This window comes from Melanerpes formicivorus, unplaced genomic scaffold, assembly GCF_026170545.1.
Source record: "Melanerpes formicivorus ecotype bairdi unplaced genomic scaffold, bMelFor1.0.p_v2 SCAF_6, whole genome shotgun sequence".
Lineage (NCBI taxonomy): Eukaryota > Metazoa > Chordata > Aves > Piciformes > Picidae > Melanerpes > Melanerpes formicivorus.
Genome location: NW_027142358.1, coordinates 18321180 through 18333225, shown reverse-complemented (window position 1 = coordinate 18333225; position 12046 = coordinate 18321180). Strand labels below are relative to the sequence as shown.

The following is a 12046-nucleotide window of genomic DNA, read 5'->3' as shown; positions in this document are numbered from 1 at the left end:
ACAGCACTTGAACATCATCTGCCAAGAACTGACTGGCCATGTCAGTATTTGCCTGAAAGGTGTTCATCTACTGAATTTCATAGGAAAGTATCTTGAGAAGTGTGGAATAATTTCCCAGGAGTAATGATCCCACATAGCCAATGGCAGCTTGTGTTTTAAAAACAGCCAATGTCCTCTTCCCTAGAAGGAATTTGGATATCTGATTCATCCTCCTTTATTTAGTACTTTAAAGAAAACATTGTAAACAATACGTTTCGTGTTAATTTATTTGTATCATAACTGATAGATAACAAATGTTTCTAGAACTGTTTTGAAACAATGTCACTACTGCTCATTTATGAATTTATCAAATAAAAATAGCAATAAAAAATCCTTTTTGGGTAAGAAGACAAATGTTGTTGTTGTTGTTGTTTTGTTTTGTTTTGGGGTTTTTTTTTGGGTGCTAAAGAATTACTTATATGTTTCCCAGAAGCACAAGTTGTCCATTACTATCCAGACCTATAAAACAAATAATTGATTTGTAGACATCTTGAGAAATTGTTCTAAAGCTGTAGATGTATAAACTCTCTTGCAAACATCAGTGTAACAGTGTTGGTTCAGTGCCAACTACTGTATACTACAGGACAGTATGCTACTGTACACATGCCCATACTTCAAGTCAAAAGATAATAGCTGTACCAAACAATCTGGCACTTTCAAGCTTCAGCCTTACACAGCCAGACCTCTACATGTACAGTTTTAAAACATTTCCAACTTGACCACATATGACTTCATTCTGATTTTTCTTTAGAAAAAGAAAACATCTTATTCATATCCAATCATCTTCTCTATTTTACTTCAAGAAATGACTGTACAATCCATCATAGAACTTGGTAGTGTCTTAGCACACAATGACATTCAGAAATGAGGGTGCAGGAACAGAAATGAGTGGAGGAAAATCCAGCAGTGTAAAAACTGAATTCCTGCCATGCAAAAAAGTCTTTGCAGCCTGCAGAACAATGTCCACAGTGGTTACTGTCAGGTCTTCCAGGCTAATGACACTGACCTTGCACTTTTAAACTGTAGAACCAATTGCAAGATCCCAGTAGAGAAAAATATTTTCCTTCATAATTTTAGGAAAAGTGTTGTCTGCTTTGTGAGCCGAGATTTACTGCTATTGAGAGCTGATTATAATAAAATTACTTCTGCTTTAAGATGTCTCTCTCCTGCACTGTATTTTCATGCAAAACAAGATATTTTGTTAACACACTCCATTTCCAAATGCAACAGTAATGGAGAAGGGGAACAAATTAAAAAGAAAAAAAAAAAAAAGGAAAACTAAGAAAATAAGAATAGGAAATTAAGGAAATGAGAAAATAAGAAAAACAAAAATGCAAGTAAATCTAAAGGAAAGAGGTTCTAACTACACAAATTTTAAATTTAGGTGTGAAAGTGGCATGCAAAACTTACATTTCCTGTTCAAAGCAGGCTTCTGAGCCAAGTCAGAAAGCCTAACGCAGAGTTAGAAAATAAAAAGTTAATTTCATGAGCTCTATCTGTTGTAGTTTTCTGCCTTGACCACAAAGATACCTTTCCTTTCCTGAAGAGACTGTGGCAGGCTGCAAATAATTACCATTAGGAAGTAGTGAACATCAAAACTTCTCTGGATTGGAGAATAGATATAAAATTGCTTTATAAACAAACACTGCTTTACCAAGAAAATAAACTAAATAATTTACCAAGTCTTTTGCATCTCTGCTCTTCAGACCAATGATTTACTGGTTGTAGTATTCTGCTGGGCAAGTTGGGGGTTTTGTTTGGTTGACTGGTTTGGTTGGTTGTTTTTTTTGCCTAAAAAAACCCTCTGCAGCATCACAAGAAGACAACATTCATTCTTGTGGTTCTTTTCACCTCTACCTTCCTACTTAAATTAGTATCACTCATGGAGTTTCGCTATACCTATACCGCTTTGAAATCATTAAATTGGTTTCTGGCTATTACTCCTTACTCCAGACAAATGCAAAATCAGGTATCTCAAATTTGCAGTACAAATGGAGCACAGCAAAAACTTTCTTGGAGACCTATAGCCTGAACCAACAGTAACACACTTGCACATATAAATATACACAATCAAAAGTAAGACCAAATCGCATTTTATGGGTTTTCGGTATTTATGCAGACAATTCTATAACAGCAATAAAAGTATAAAACAGTGCCCTAGGGAGCAATAGTAAACTCAGGGCTTTCACCTGTAAGAATTATTAGCCTCTAGCAGCAGCACTGCTAATTTCACACACAGAGAGCAACTATGATTTGTGCTATATGGTATCACAGGCAGTACTTGGCCTTTGTGCTACCCTTAGGAAGTTCTTGGTGTAGGCCCATTACAATTACTGACCTTGGTGGAGGCTACCAGAACACACAAACACTGCCAGAGCCTCAGGAGAGAGAGAAAAATAGCACCTGAAGGTACATGGGAAGGGGAATCCTGCCTGAAGGCAATGTTCAGACTAAATCAGGCTTCAGTTCCAATCATTTCGAACTTCCACACTGTGACTAAAGGTTTAAATATATGAAGTTACACTGCCTCTGCTAACTGGGACAGAGGCCCAGAACTACAGGTTGGGTTTGGGGGGTTTATGGGGTTTGGCTTCTTGGGTTGTTTTTTGTGTGTGTGTAGATTTGGTTTTGGGTTGTATCTAGCTTAATTTTTATGCATGCTTCTAATGAAAAGTGCTTTATAATAAGAATAATCAGAGAGAATATCATGGCATAGCATAGCATGGCATAGAGACCAGACCAGGTTGGAAGAGACCTTTGAGATCATTGAGCCCAACCTATCATCCAACACTATCTAATCAACTAAACCATGGCAACAAGTGCCGAATCCAGTCTCTTCCTAAACACCTCCAGTGACAGTGACTCCACCACCTTCCTGGGCAGCCAATTCCAATGGCCAATCTTTCTGTGAAGAACTTCTTCACTGCTCGATTCATCTTCCTTCCTCCGAGGTTGTGTGTCATTGCTTTGTATCATGTCATGTTACAGCATCCCAATGATTCCCAATGATAATCTGACAATAAACTGAAGATCTGCTATAATTAATTCTGTTGTCTGCTCCTGAAAATAGTCATAGGACCATGAACCCAGGTCTTCCAAGTGTACATTCAAAAATTCCACTCACTTCAATTCTCAAAACAAGAAAATGAGGAAAAACTCTGAAATTCAAGTATTCCCACAACATTAAATTTACACACCTTCCAATTTTGAACCTGTGTTGTGTGCCTTTCTATTGAATGGAGGATGTGCAGAAGGAGAAAGAAATTCAGTTCATTTACATTAATATGCCAATAAGGGTTGCAGGATCTCACCACTGCTGAAAAAAATCAGCCTACATGGCTCTCCAGCTACTTCCTGATCATATAACAAACTCAATTTTCTGTTTATGGAATTACAGCCTGTTACCATGGAAATAATTATGCTGCAATATACCCCTGCAGGATCAAATAAAGGAAGAGTGACTGCAAGAAAGCAAACATTATGGGAAGAAGCAGTTATTCAAATATGACTATGGTAATTAACAAATAGAGTAAAAATAATTGTACAGAGCACTCAAAGGTAAATGGCTTTGCGTATATATACACTATGTATATAGAGGCTTGCATAGTGTAAACCAAAAAGAGGAGAGGAAAAGAGCAGGAGGAAAAGAGCAGATAAAAGAAGACAGGAAAAAAAGGGGGGGGGAGGGGAAGAGGGAAAAAAGAAAGAAGGTGCTAAGAAAAAGAGAGGGGAAAAAGAGGGAGGAAAAAAAGAAAGAAGAAAGAAGGGGAAAAAAAAACCCCACCAACACAGAAATTCAATATAATTTGTGTGGTCTCTATCTAGTATGTCCCAGTTATTTTCTTGCTTCTCCAGCCAAGGTACACTTACACACAGCAATTTTGTAATTTGCCCACTTGCAACTCAGTGATAACATTTAGATCTCATTGTTATAGACACTGCTCTGACTCAGTGTAGAACCTAGAGATACCTTTTTGTCTGTTCATTTTAATGACCCTTTCATTGTAAGCAGCATGAAAATGCAGATCCACCTTAGATCAAAGTGGAAGGAGGTAAAATCATTCATATCAGTACAACTAATTTCAATTTTGCCCATTGGAATGGGCTGCCCAGGAAGGTGGTGGAGTCACCACCCCTGGAAGTGTTTAAAATAAGACTGGATGAGGAACTTAGTGCCATGGTTTAGTTGATTAGATGGTGTTGGGTGAGAGGTTGGACTTGATGATCTCAAAAGTCTTTTCCAACCTGGTTAATTCTGTGATTCTGAACTAATTTCGTTTTTTGTTTCCTCATTAAAAAATTAAGTCAAGAACATAGCACTATTAATTCTGACCCCAGTGCGTCTTGTAAAGAATAGAATTCATATACCCAGCTTATGTTCTTGGGCAGAGCTACCACAAAGCATCCAGGGTTTCCCACTGCTGGAGAATAAACAGTAAGTCTCCATGACTACTTCAGGGTCTGCTAGAAACAAAAAGCAGTGGGATAAGGGCTCTCTGTCACAGAATGGACAGAAAACTGTGGATCACCTTCTGCACCAGACTTCTCTATACTAAATGCAAAATGTCAGGTTTACACTGACTTCTTTTATCAGGCACACAGGACAACAAAAGCAGGGAGAACTATACCAATATAGCAAGATTTTCTAGCACCACAGCACATGAGGGGACATAAAGGTTCATGAACCATCCTCAGTGTCTGGCTAAATCCTCTGCTGACTTGAATACATTGAATTTTCCTACGTCTTCCAAATCCTGGTGCCTCTGTTCTTGCATGTTTTAGTCACTTACACTAAAAACTGGCAAAATCAGGAAGGAAATATTGTATCAGCATGGGCAAACCCCAGTTCTCTCCTTGGCCACATGACTGCTCTGTTTCCATATCAAGTATTCATGAGCTTGCAGTCACAACCTCGTATCATTACCAGAGCACCAGTATGCACAGGAAAGTCCATCTAACACTACTGTGTCCAGATAGGCTGAGGAACACAATGCCACAGAGAAACACAGGAGTGCTCTCCATGCCAGTGGCTCAATTAACCCAGTAGCCTCTCTCAGAAAGCGGCTGATGCCAGACAACAGGAACACTGGGGATCACATTGCGTGCAAGAGAAACCTCCAGCTGTAATAAGGCCCAGGTTGCCAGCAATATTCTGCTGTCACTTTTCTGCAAAACAGAGGAAGTCAGCTGCAGGGTAGATATAAGATAAAAAAGCACAGACTCACAGCTAATTCTAGGAGGGTAGAGAAGTCCCTCTGGATTTGTTCCATCTGGTACATATTTAGGTCATACAGAAGTTGGAGGTATTTTTCTACCACAGGTTTGGAGAATTGAACAGTTCAGAAGCTGCTGTTTAACCGTATCTCAATACACAGCCACACTGAGTATGAGCTCTGAGCACCTGAGTTCTTGCCCAAAGTGCTTTAACAAAGTGACATTATATCACAAGCTGCTATACATGTTGTGAATGTTACGTTAAAACTCTTCCCATGGTTTCAAATCAGTTGTCTCAGCCCCCTAATAAAACTTATTCTAATACTCTCCCTAATGCTCTTCTGTTAGTTTTTCAGTCATATCTGAACTGCAAACAAATGTCAGGGCTCTACAGAATTCAAGACCACATACAGTAAAAAAAAAAATATCAGTAATACTTAAGTCTAATGTCTCTGTTTAGACCTATATCTAATGATAGAGAGACAAAAAACAATGCCAGGAATATGTCCCCATAGGAGATAAAATCCCAGCTAAGCATTGATAGGGTGTATAAACAGGAATACATTTCTGAGCTTAAAAACACAGAAAGCAATACCCCTGCATGTACACAGGCTCTCACCGTTCATACACACACTGAGACATGCCCACTCACTGCCCTTCACATCTGACATTGATGTATCCTTCTGCCATCCACTTGTGATGTTTGAAATACTTGCTTGCAAACAGCTTCTTTTATTCCCTAATGATTTTCTAACATAAATGCCATTTAGGTAAAGAAATTATTTTCCAGCCATGCTGTGATAAGCTTACCTAATTCCTTCCCAGCTACTCTTATTAACAACAGGTAAATAACAGTGTTTACAAATGGCCCATCTGAACATCATGAGCTGCAGTTCACAATGAATAAATGTCAGAATAAGCAGCAGCAGAGCAGTGTTTTCTCCTCTCACACACGGCTGTCCTTCAGGTGCCTAAATCCCAACAGTTTTTGAGATGTCATTTTGGGTATGCTGATAGCCGTGGATACTGCATCTGACTCAAAATACAAATTGGCAGGGTCCTTCATTTATTCCCAACTCAGCTACACTGGTTTAAGGGCTACTGCCTAATCAAATAAATAAGGTTCTATATAGATTTCAAAGCTGCCTGTCAGCCAACTCTCAGCAAATCCCAAAGGGATCTTTAAATTTTCAGGAGACTTCCCTTAGTGATTTTAGCACAGTAAGAAAATGGAGTATGTTTTATTACAATGAAAATATGTTTCTGAAAGATCTGTCAAGGAGTAATTTCTAAATTAACTAGAGACAGACCTCCAAGAATTCAGCTTACTTGTGAAGCTATTTCAGCACAAACCAGCAGCCATGATTCATTTAAAGCTACAAAACACTCATTTTGTCTTGAGTTTTGTCTTGAGTAAGTCCACTAAATGCTAAAGTTGTGGAAGAAGCTAAATGATGCTCAAATTCTACTCAAATTTTTGGCAAGGTATAAATATAGGCTAGGTACAAACAGCAAAAACGTGGGAAGAGATTATTCAATGTCTTATGAAGGAAATCTTTCCTTCTGAAGTGATGTTTAAATATTATATCCCTTACAGACATCCATCTGTGTTTCTAAAAAAGGGAAGGAAATTAAAACTGTCAAATAATCTGAAAACATTTCATTCATCCCCAAAGTGAGATATTTTATTTTACATTGACTCATTCTGATACAAATTTCAGTTTTAACCTTTCCTCAAGACGTCAAACAATCCAGATGGAAAAGCAGGCACAATTTAGTATTTACTAAAGCTGACTAATAGCATTTTCTTCAGAAACTAAGAATAATTACATAGATTGATATACTATTTGGCTTGCTAAATACTCTCGATGATTTATGTCTTATTTCACGGTTTGAACTTGCTTCTGTTTTCTAAGAAGGATAACTGTCCTGCATAGGATATTTATGGGCAATCTGTGTTCACCAATGCTTCTATAAAAAAACCCACTGTAGATCTTGGGCCTTTGCTAGTTGGTTTCCAAACTCTTAAAAGATGACCACGCTGATAAGCATTCCCTAAACTCGTTCATTATTTTAACTGTAGCACAAGTCCAAACTGACCTGCATATGCCACTTTTTCCTCCTCAACTCTGCATTTGTGGTTTCTATTAAGACAATGAATCTAAACCTTGCACAAGAATTCTTCATCCTCAAGTCACTGCAGAAAAATCAATATTGGATTCATAATCACTGTTCTGCTTTGACAAATCCACTCCTTTTGCTATGCTGCTGGGTTATAAGTGTTTGCATAGCTAATGACCACCATGCCTTAAAGAAATTATTGTTTCTAATTCTGGCCCACATCACCTCATGGAAGTCAAAATCTATTTTCAGTGGAACCAAATGCCTAATTTGCAAATCTAGTTCCAAAAGCATTCTCTACAGAAATAAAGGAATAAAACAAAAACACACACACAAAAAAAAAACACTCCAACACCATAAGCAAGAGCAGTTCATTAGTATAGTTCTGAAGGAAACAAAGTTTGTAACAGTGGCCAAAAGTCAAACCTTAGCAATACTTTAAATTGGCAGTTTAAGAAGTTAAAATGGAAACAGGCTATTGAGAAATTTAACTCCATGTGTATTTGGGAATACTTTTGTCAGAATAAATATAATCTATAGACTACTCTGCAGCTCTCCTTTCTCTTATTCTTTATAAATCAGAAAATTAATTACCTAGAAAGAGGTCTCCTGTAGTAGGAAGCTGAACAGGTTTAATGTATAATTTATATATGGAAATTTAGGTGTCAACGCTGTGACAAATCACCACATAAACATTTTTGCAGTTAGATTTTTATGCATCTGTCTTCCTGAAAGAATAAGCATAACACAGATTATTATCTCAATGATATAATGTTGTTTTGGTTTCTGGAGCTGAACTGCATTTTTAATTTGTTTCTCAAATACAAATCAATCAAAATGAACAAGGTTTTCATGCTGTATGAGAGAACCTATTTTGACACCATCCCTCTTAGGAGAGCACCATTCACAGTAAAAATGCTAACAGGAAGAAAATAAAAATTAAACAAAATAAGGTTTTCAAATGTCCACCTTGCCTGCAGTCTGTGAGTGGACATTTTAAACTCCTATTGCAGCTGATTAAGGTGTTCTGAATGTTCCTCCTTCATTTAAAAGCTGCTATTGTAACTTAGAGTCATTTCATGAAGCCCTTTGCTTCAAGTAAGTCTTGGAAATTAGTTTTGCTTTGAAACATGTTTCTTTAATAATAGCTTTTGAATTGTTATCTATCTAATAGGCTCTTTGCAAGGTTCAGAGGCTTCAACTAGTTTAAGAAGTGTGCCAGATGAATCCAATAACTGATCTGTACTGAGATGCTTGAAGTTTTCTACCCTGCGCGTGTTAAGATGAACAATACATTAAACACTGACTGCAGAGTCACATAGCTGTTAAAGTACTTTGCCAAAATCAGCTACCCTAAATCATTATAAATTTTGAATATTGAAGCTTAATAGATTTAAAAATCTACCCTGAAGACTATTAATTCATGAATTTATCTTCTACTCCAGCCACGTGGAAACATTCAATGCCAAGTCAAGAAACCTCAACTGCACAAGCAAGACTGCCTTTTGCGTGGCTGAGTGGTAGAAGCAGGGATGGTACAAAATAAAAATCCTTAACCAGTAGCATTCCCACCATCCCCAACTTTTAAGTATATAAGGTCACAGATCTTACTTTGTTTGCATCTTGCTGTCTTTCTCAGCACTGCCTCCTCCATTCGTGCTTTTTCTTCCCTCTCCTTCCAGCGCCTCAGCTGCTCTTCCCTCATTTTGTAGAACAAGATCTGCTTTTGCTCTTCATTCAGCTCTGCCAGGAGCTCAGGGTCAATATACATATCACGCAATATTTGCTGCAGCATGGTAACTCCAAAAAACCCTCAAAGAGATAAACTTGCTTCCAATTATACTCACTACAATGACCCACAAATGGCACTCCAGAAAGCAACCTGCAGTAAAGGAGCTCTCCCACACCTTCCTGCACAGGAGAGGTTTAATTCTGCCTCTGGCCGTGTTTGTTCAGGCATATTCTGCTCCTGGTCTCTTACACCAACAGTTTTCTGCTTATCTCATCCTCCAAAGGTAGAGGCAGGTGTCAAGTGAAAGGAAGGGGGAGGAACAGACAAGGATAAGGGGAAAAACAAACAAACAAACAAACAATGAAAAGGTCAGGAGGAAGAAAAAATCCACTTCAGTGCTCCTGACTGCAAGCTGGTAAAAATAAGGTATTCTCAAATAAACCCATCAGCTTTGCTCTCTCGAGCAGAAGGCAATTCAATGTAGAGAAAGTCTTAGACTTTCAGCTCAAGTAGTTCCCTTCAGCAGCAATGCACTCCCAAGGGTGTTAAGTGTTGCCCACGGGTTTAAAGTGATGTCATGTCTAAAGGTATCACCTACACCAACAATATCTATGTCACTTTGGGAACTGATCTCTTCTGATAAGAGAGGAGAAAGGAGTTTGCATATTGTTTCCCAGTCTAGCCTGTTAATTGGTCTCAACAGGGTAGATCATATTAGAGGTCCTATTTACCTGGTGTGGACAAATATTGTCACACAGAGAAACTGATTAAAATGCCTCTAAAATTAAAAGCAAATGTAATAAAAGCCACAAGATTCTAGTTAACTTTATGAATGGCAAATTAATATTAATTAAACAATATTAAGTTCTCAGTAGTTCATATGGACTACACAAGTTCTGCTGTTAATTAATTTCTCACTTTGTGATTGGAGATAGTTACAATGTTGCTCTTTAAGCGAACTGAGGCTTTTCACTCTGCAACAGTTTTACCAAAAATCAGTAAAATAGTATTATTTCAGCATCAGGACCAACATCCACTTAATGCTGTGTATAAAAAAAGGTCAAAACAATGTACACACACAAAAAAAAAACCCTAAGAAAATAAATCCAGAGCCACCTTTCTCTGGGCAGAGAGCTTCTCCAGGGAGCAGTAGCACTTTGTTGTAAGGGGGCTATCTTCTAAGGAGAACCAATGAGTCATAGCGATGGAATGGGCTGCTCAGGGAAGTGGTGGGGTTGATGCCCCTGAAGGTGTTTAAGAAAAGACTGGATGAGGCATTTAGTGCCATGGTCTAGTTGATTAGATAGGGTTGGACTCGATAATCTTGGAGGGTTCTTCCAACCTAGTTGATTCTGTGATTCTCTGAAAACACAGGTCACATTTGCAGACTGAGCCATGTCCCACTGCATGATGGTTACACAAGAATGAAGAGCAAAAGCAGATCTGCATTTCCTCACAAGAAACCTGCTTTATAGATGTGTATTTGTCAAACTCTTAATGACTTCCATGGCCCTCATATTCAAAAACTTATACTGCTAATGCATCTATTCTATTTGAGGTATGCAAAAAACTGTCACCTTAATTTAGGCAGAAAATACACCTGATCTAAACTAAAATTCAAGGGAAGATGCTGTATCACATAGAAGCATTTTTTTTTACAAGTAATGCAGTTTGGCAAGAAAAAACCTAGGGTAAGAAAGACTTTGTTACAGCTTCATTTTTGTATTTTACTTGGTCAGGTATAGAACAGGGAGAGCCTAGGGGGCTTGGTTTTTGTTTTTCTGCTTTTACTCAATTATACTAGAGCTGTGGCTGCACATTTTGGCACTAATTGAAAAAGACTCGCCTTTGCAAAGGCTTCAGGGCAAGCAGTTCTGCTGTTCTACCCATTTGTCATCTTTCTTATTTTATTTTACTTGACTTCACAGAACAGAAATCAAATCCTGATCAGAAGCTATCACAGTACAAAGAACAAACTCTTCATCAAGGCTTATGTGCATGTAAGCATGGTAAAAAATAATTTCTGAACTGCATTTAGCTGCTGAAGTAGCTCAGGTTGGATACACAAAGTAAAAGACAGCATACCAACAAATTTTCAGGCAACGAGCAAACATATAACAAAAAGCAAGAAGATTAATTTAATACTTCACTAACAATCAATTGCCTGAAGATTATTCACCAAAAAAATATTTAAGATGGTAACTGAATGATCAAGTGGAATTAATCTGTGTGGGAATCTTCAATTTTTAAATTCATGTGTGGAATTGTTATCATCTAATCACAGCTATGAATGTGCTCAACTTCCTCTGTTAGAGCTTTTCCTTATTTGGGTTGCAGCAAGCCCAAAATAAAAAATCATGGAAATGTAAAGGGGAAACAAGGAAGATACAGAAATACTCTGAAAAAAAGGGCAACATTCACTAGAACCAGAAAGATATAACAACATTGGCTATTAGTTTCTCATCTAAGATAAAAATATTCTGCCTCAGAATATTGTGTCTTCAGACTCTCACCTGGGTGGCAGCTCTTCATCAACTCCCTGTTTGCTTTCACTGGTAGCTAAGTCTGATTTAGGACTTCTGTTTCTTTATGGGGTGGAAAACCCAAGAGGACCGGTGGGGAGAATCAAACATTTTTATCAGTACTTCCTTTCCCTTAATAATTGCTATATGATTTTAAGGTACAGAGAACCTTAGTCATGTAAGTAATTCATTGATGACAAAGATAAAAGGGCTGCATTTTTAACCTAGGAGACACCTTTCTGTAAATATTCCAGATGAATAGTTTGATTTCTCAGAAAATTTGGAAAAACCTATTAAGAAACACCAAATCTACCTCAAAACCTCTTGCTACTTAGAGGATTAGTTCATATTTTTGATGGATGAGCTTTGGAGTTCCAGCCAGTCAGATGGCAGAGGAACAGAAGTTAAGTCAGACAAA

General features: G+C 37.8%; 1 protein-coding gene across 7 annotated transcripts in view; it reads right to left on the bottom strand.

Annotated features, from left to right (window-relative positions):
- The window catches only part of SH2D4B (SH2 domain containing 4B), a 109246-nt gene that overhangs the window by 50261 nt on the left and 46939 nt on the right, over window positions 1–12046 (bottom strand). The window contains exons 1-2 of one of the 7 annotated variants that reach the window (XM_068139974.1): window positions 7969–7998; window positions 7354–7450 (exon numbers count right to left, since the gene is read on the bottom strand). The exons of the other annotated variants lie outside the window; for them this stretch is intronic. The gene's annotated coding sequence lies outside the window, so the exon portion shown is untranslated. Of the gene's footprint in view, window positions 1–7353; window positions 7451–7968; window positions 7999–12046 lie in introns of those variants that run through there. 7 annotated transcript variants of the gene reach the window in all.